The following is a 7,083-nucleotide window of genomic DNA, read 5'->3' on the forward strand; positions in this document are numbered from 1 at the left end:
TGCCTGCCCCATCCCTTCTATCTTGCTGATTCTGCACTTACTTCCTATGACTCTACTCCTTCTCCATCTGGCTCCAGCAACATTGCTCTATTTCTAATTCCTAGAGCATCCCAAGCATACTCCCTTGTCAGGATGTTTGTATCTGGTTTCTTCTGTCCGGAACACTGTAGCAGTTAGCTTATGTGTGTAACAAATCAATCCAAAACATAAAGGCTTAAAATAACAATTATCATTTCTCATGGTTCTCTGAGTTGACTGGACAGTTCTTGTCTACACCAGCTTGACTGAGGCTGTACGGTCTAGGATAGGAGTTGGCAAGCTACAGGCTGCTGGCCAAATCTGACCTGCCACCTCTTTTTGCAAATAAACTTTTATTGGCACACGACCATACCTACATGTTTAGGTATTATCTATGACCGTAGGTATATCGTCCCATTTTTCAAAGCAGGTCACGTGGCTGAGCCTAGAACCAGTGTGGAAGGGGCTACCCAAAGACATGGCTATAAGGATAGGAATTTTGTGGCCATTTTTGCAAACAATCTACCATAAACCTTATTCCTCCTTCATGACTTGTTGCTCCACCTCGTACAACTCTATGCCCAAATATCACTTTTTTAGTGAACCTTCCTTGATGAGCTTCTTCTCCCTACTCCCTGTGCTTTTTCCTGCTTAATATCCCTCTGTAACATCTATCACTTTCTTATCTTACTTACTTATTTTGTTCACTGTCTGTCTTCTCCTTCTAGCATATAAGCTCCACGAGGACAGGGATTTTTGTCTGTGTTGTCCACTGTTTTATCTCAAATGCCTAGAACACTGCCTAGAACAGAGTAGGAAATTAAAACATAGTTTTGAATGAATGGATGGTCTGACGGTGTTTATGATTCGAAGCAGAAGCTCTCCTTGCTGGCTATAACAGTGCTATTGATCTTTGGGTCTAGAGCCCACCATTTATCCTTCTTGGTGTAACATTGCTACATTATGATGGAATAATACATATTAAGCACTTTGAAAATACTAAGAATTTAAAAACAGAATTACTATTGCTTTGCTTTTTATACCTTAGATAAGGTTGGTCTTAACTCACTCAATAGGTAACAGTCACCAATTACATTTAATCCTCTTAAATGGACCAGAGCATTGCAATTATCTATTTTGGCATAGTAATCTCTTGGAGGAGGGGCTATTTCTAAAACAATGCTCTGATAACATTGAACATAACCCCACCCACCATCTTGGGATTTCTTTCTGCCTACAGAATAAAGTCCTCCCAAATTAGTACCCATTTTGCCTTTCAGGAATTATGCATTCTTTATTGGTTTAGCTAGGCTTGAAGAAAGGGCATGACTTAGAAAAGGGTGAAATGAGGGGTGGGGGAATTGAGACCGGAGCCAGAATGTGAGATCTTTTCAGAAACAAGTTGTGGAGCAATTTGGCTGGGATAGAGGAGCCATATGACACAATATAGCAGGAGTATGGCAAATGCATGGGAAGTGCCATGTTTTGAATTATCATAAAATACGATCAGGCCCTAGGCCCACCAGAGGTCCAAAAGAATACATGAAACCAGACTAAGTCCGACAACATGATGAGCTTTTCTTATGCCTTTTGGTTCTTGTATTTACTCCCCTTACCGAACTACATCTATTTTCTTTTTCATACTAAATTCTGTATGAATTTAAGAAAGTGAAACCACTGAGCCAATAGATTTTTCTAGTTTCATCAAGAGCAGAATTCTGGTTGTTGGACTGTTGATCTATTAAGTCTCTATCATACCACTTCCTCAGTGGTTATTTATACCTCATCTACAGCTCCGAGACATTAAAATGAAAGGTCTTGAAACTTATGGGAGAAGTTTAGAGAGAGAGAGCTCTCTATATCTTGTGAAACAGACAAGGTCACGGCTTAGTCAACCTTTCTTACAAAAGAGTTCAAGGATAACAGCCAAATTAGAGCCCTGGTCAACCTCAGCTGATGATGGGCTCTGTTGATGGGTGCCCTTGGCTAGACCTGAAAGTGATGTCCTAGGAAATGATTACACTTCTGCTCAATAAGCCAAAGATGTATCCATTAAAGGCTGAGCAGAAAGGAGGAATAAAGGTGGAAATGCATCCTCTTGATCAGTCCACATATTTGACCTCTTACTCTCAGTCATGGTCTCCAGTGTATCTACCACACTCCGTCACGTGTATGGACTATTCTAGTGTAGTTTTAGACACACAGAATCCTTGATTGTTGAGCTCCTTATAATCTTAGAAAGATATACTCAGGTATGTAAACCAATGAATGAATAATTCTAAAAAAGCCATATGGAGAAATTAGGACTATGTGCTATTCACTCATTCAATAATTATTTATGAGGACTGTGTTAGATGCTAGGTGTTCTATCCTCAAGATGAACATACTTTAGTTGGAGAGACCAACATTAAGAGTGATAGGGGAGAGGGAGCGAGAAGATGGCGGAAGAGTAAGACGCGGGGATCACCTTCCTCCCCACAGAGACATCAGAAATACATCTACACGTGGAACTTCTCCTATAGAACACCCACCGAACGCTGGCAGAAGACCTCAGACCTCCCCAAAGGCAAGCAACTCCCCATGTACCTGGGTAGGGCAAAAGAAAAAAGAATAAACAGAGACAGAAGAATAGGGACGGGACCTGCACCAGTGGGAGGGAGCCATGAAGGAGGAAAGGTTCCCACACACTAGAAGCCCCTTCGCGGGCAGAGACTGCGGGTGGCGGAGCGGGGAAGCTTCGGAGCCGCGGAGGAGAGCGCAGCCACAGGGTGCGGAGGGCGAAGTGGAGAGATTCCCGCACAGAGGTCGGTGCCGATCAGCACTCACCAGCCCGAGAGGCTTGTCTGCTCACCCGCCGCGGGGGGTGGGGCTGGGAGCTGAGCCTCGGGCTTCAGTCGGATTCCAGGGAAAGGTCTGGCGTTGGCAGAGTGAAAACAGCCTGAAGGGGTTAGCACCACGGCTGGGCTGGCCGGGAGGGAGTCCGGGAGAAGTCTGGAGCTGCGGAAGAGGCAAGAGACCTTTTCTTCCCTCTTTGCCTCCTGATGCGCGAGCAGAGGGATTTAAGCGCACCGCTTAAAGGAGCTCCAGAAACGGGCGCGGAGCTACCGAAGAGACAAGAGACTTTTTCTTGCCTCTTCGCTTCCTGGGGCGCGAGGCACCGCATAAAGGAGCTCCAGAAACGCGCGCGAGCCGCAGCTGTCGGAGCGGACAGCAGAGACGGGTGTGGGAGGCTAGGGTTGCTACTGCCGCCACCAAGAGGCATGTGTGCGAGCACAGGTCACTCTCCACACTGCCCCTCCCGGGAGCCTGTGCAGCCCGCCACCGCCAGGGTCCCGGGATCCAGGGACAGCTTCCCCGGGAAAACGCATGGTGCGCCTCGGGCCGGTGCAGCGTCACGCCGGCCTCTGCCGCCGCGGACTCGCCCCACATCTGTACCCCCCCCCCCACCCCCGCCTGAGTGAGCCAGAGACCATGAATCCGCTGCTTCTTTAACCCCGTCCTGTCTGAGCGAAGGGCAGACGCCCTCGGACGACCTACGCGCAGAGGCGGGGCCAAGTCCAAAGCTGAACCCCAGGAGCTGTGCGAACAAAGAGAGGGGGAGGTCTCTCCCAGCAGCCTCAGAAACAGCGAATTAAAGCTCCACAGTCAACTTGAAGTGCCCTGCATCTGTGGAAAACCTGAATAGACAGCGAAATATCCCAAGTTGAGGAGGTGGACTTTGGGAGCAAGATATACTATTATTTTCCCCTTTTTTTCTTTTTGTCAGTGTGTATGTGTGTGCTGCTGTGTGAGATTTTGCCTGTATAGCTTTATTTTCACCATTTGTCCTAGGGTTAGACGGACCCGTTTGTTTGTTTTGTTTTTTTCTTTAATAGAAATTTTTCTTCTTAATAATTTTTTTATTTTAATAACTGTATTTTACCCTACTTTATTTTGTCTTCTCCCCTTTCTTTCTTCCTTTCTTCCCTCCTTTCTTTCCTATTTCCCTCCTTCCTCCCTTCCTTCCTTTATTCCCTCCTTCCTTCCTCCCTTCCTTTCTTCCTCCCTCCCTTCCTTTCTTTATTCCCTCCTTCCTTCCTCCCTTCCTTTCTTCCTCCCTCCCTTTCTTCCTTCCTTCCCTCCCTTCCTCCTTCCTTCCTTCCTTTCTTGCCTTTCTATTTTTTCTCCCTTTTATTTTGAGTCGTGTGGATTAAAGGCTCTTGGCACTCCAGCCAGGTGTCAAGGCTGTGTCTCTGAGGTGGGAGAACCAACCTCAGGACACCGGTCCACAAGAGACCTCTCAGCTCCACGTAATATCAAACGGCGAAAATCTCCCAGAGATCTCCATCTCAACACCAAGACCCAGCTTCACTCAAGGACCAGCAATGAACAGTGCTGGACACCCTATACCCAACAAAGAGCAAGACAGGTCTACAGCCCCATCCATTAGCAGAGAGGCTGCCTAAAATCATAATAAGGCTACCAACATCCCCATACACACCACCAGACATGGACCTGCCCACCAGAAAGACAAGATCCAGCCTCATCCACCAGAACAGAGGCACTAGTCCCCCCAACCAGGAAACCTGCTCAACCCACTGAACCAACCTCAGCCACTGGGGACAGCCACCAAAATCAACGGGAACTACGAACCTGCAGCCTGCAAAAAGGAGACCCCAAACACAGTAAGATAAGCAAAATGAGAAGACAGAAAAACACACAGCAGATGAAGGAGCAAGATAAAAACACACCAGACCTAACAAATGAAGAGGTAATAGCCAGTCTACCTGAAAGAGAACTCAGAATAATGATAGTAAAGATGATTCAAACTCTTGGAAATAGAATAGACAAATTGCAAGAAACAGTTAACAAGGACCTAGAAGAAATAAAGAGGAAGCAAGCAATGATGAGCAACACAATAAATGAAATGAAAAATACTCTAGATGGGATCAATAGCCAAAAAACTGAGGCAGAAGGACGGGTAAGTGACCTGGAAGATAAAATACTGGAAATAACTACTGCAGAGCAGAAGAAAGAAAAAAGAATGAAAAGAACTGAGGACAGTCTCATCAGAGATTTCTGGGACAACATTAAACGCACCAACATTCAAATCATAGGGGTCCCAGAAGAAGAGGAGAAAAAGAAAGGGACTGAGAAAATATTTGAAGAGAGTATAGTTGAAAACTTCCCTAATATAGGAAAGGAAATAGTCAATCAAGTCCAGGAAGCACAGAGAGTCCCATACAGGATAAACCCAAGGATAAACACGCCGAGACACATAATAATCAAACTGTCAAAAATTAAATACAAAGAAAACATATTAAAAGCAGCAAGGGAACAACAACAAATAACACACAAGGGAATCCCCATAAGGTTAACATCTGATCTTTCAGCAGAAACTCTGCAAGCCAGAAGGGAGTGGCAGGACATATTTAAAGTGATGAAGGAAAAAAACCTACAACCAAGATGACTCTACCCAGCAAGGATCTCATTCAGATTTGATGGAGAAATTAAAACCTTTACAGACAAGCAAAAGCTGAGAGAGTTCAGTACCACCAAACCAGCTTTACGATAAATGCTAAAGGAACTTCTCTAAGCAAGAAACACAAGAGAAGGAAAAGACCTACAAGAACGACCCAAAACAATTAAGTAAATGGTAATAGGAACACACATATCAATAATCACGTTAAATGTAAATGGATTAAATGCTCCCACCAAAAGACACAGACTGGCTGAATGGATACAAAAACAGGACCCATATATATGCTGTCTACAAGAGACCCACTTCAGACCTAGGGACACTTACAGACTGAAAGTGAGGGGATGGAAAAAGATATTCCATGCAAATGGAAATCAGAAGAAAGCTGGAGTAGCAATTCTCATATCAGACAAAATAGACTTTAAAATAAAAACTATTACAAGAGACAAAGAAGGACACTACATAATGATCAAGGGATCGATCCATGAAGAAGATATAACAATTGTAAATATTTATGCACCCAACATAGGAGCACCTCAATACATAAGGCAAATACTAACAGCCATAAAAGGGGAAATCGACAGTAACACAATCATAGTAGGGGACTTTAACACCCCACTGTCACCAATGGACAGATCATCCAAAATGAAACTAAATAAGGAAACACAAGCTTTAAATGATACATTACACAAGATGGACTTAATTGATATTTATAGGACATTCCATCCAAAAACAACAGAATACACATTTTTCTCAAGTGCTCATGGAACATTCTCCAGGATATATCATATCTTGGGTCACAAATCTAGCCTTGGCAAATTTAAGAAAATTGAAATCGTATCAAGTATCTTTTCTGACCACAACGCTATGAGACTAGATATCAATTACAGGAAGAGATCTGTAAAAAACACAAACACATGGAGGCTAAACAATACACTACTTAGGGCTTCCCTGGTGGCGCAGTGGTTGAGAGTCCGCCTGCCAATGCAGGGGACACGGGTTCGTGCCCCGGTCCGGGAAGATCCCACATGCCGCAGAGCAGCTGGGCATGTGAGCCATGGCCGGTGAGCCTGTGCATCCGGAGCCAGTGCTCCGCAACGGGAGAGGCCACAACAGTGAGAGGCCCACGTAAGACCAAAAAAAAAAAAAAAAAAACCCCCAAAAAAACAATACACTACTTAATAACGAAATGATCACTGAAGAAATCAAACAGGAAATCAAAAAGTACTTAGAAACAAATGACAATGGAGACACGACGACCCAAAACCTATGGGATACAGCAAAAGCCATTCTAAGAGGGAAGTTTATAGCAATACAATCACACCTTAAGAACAGGAAGCATCTCGAATAAACAACCTAACTTTGCACCTAAAGCACTTAGAGAAGGAAGAACAAAAAAACCCCAAATTTAGCAGAAGGAAAGAAATCATAAAGATCAGATCAGAAATAAATGAAAAAGAAATGAAGGAAACAATAGCAAAGATCAATAAAAGTAAAAGCTGGTTCTTTGAGAAGATAAATAAAATTGATAAACCATTAGCCAGACTCATCAAGAAAAAAAGGGAGAAGACTCAAATCAATAGAATTAGAAATGAAAAAGGAGATGT

The sequence above is a fragment of the Kogia breviceps genome, chromosome X, assembly GCF_026419965.1.
Source record: "Kogia breviceps isolate mKogBre1 chromosome X, mKogBre1 haplotype 1, whole genome shotgun sequence".
NCBI classification, from domain to species: domain Eukaryota; kingdom Metazoa; phylum Chordata; class Mammalia; order Artiodactyla; family Physeteridae; genus Kogia; species Kogia breviceps.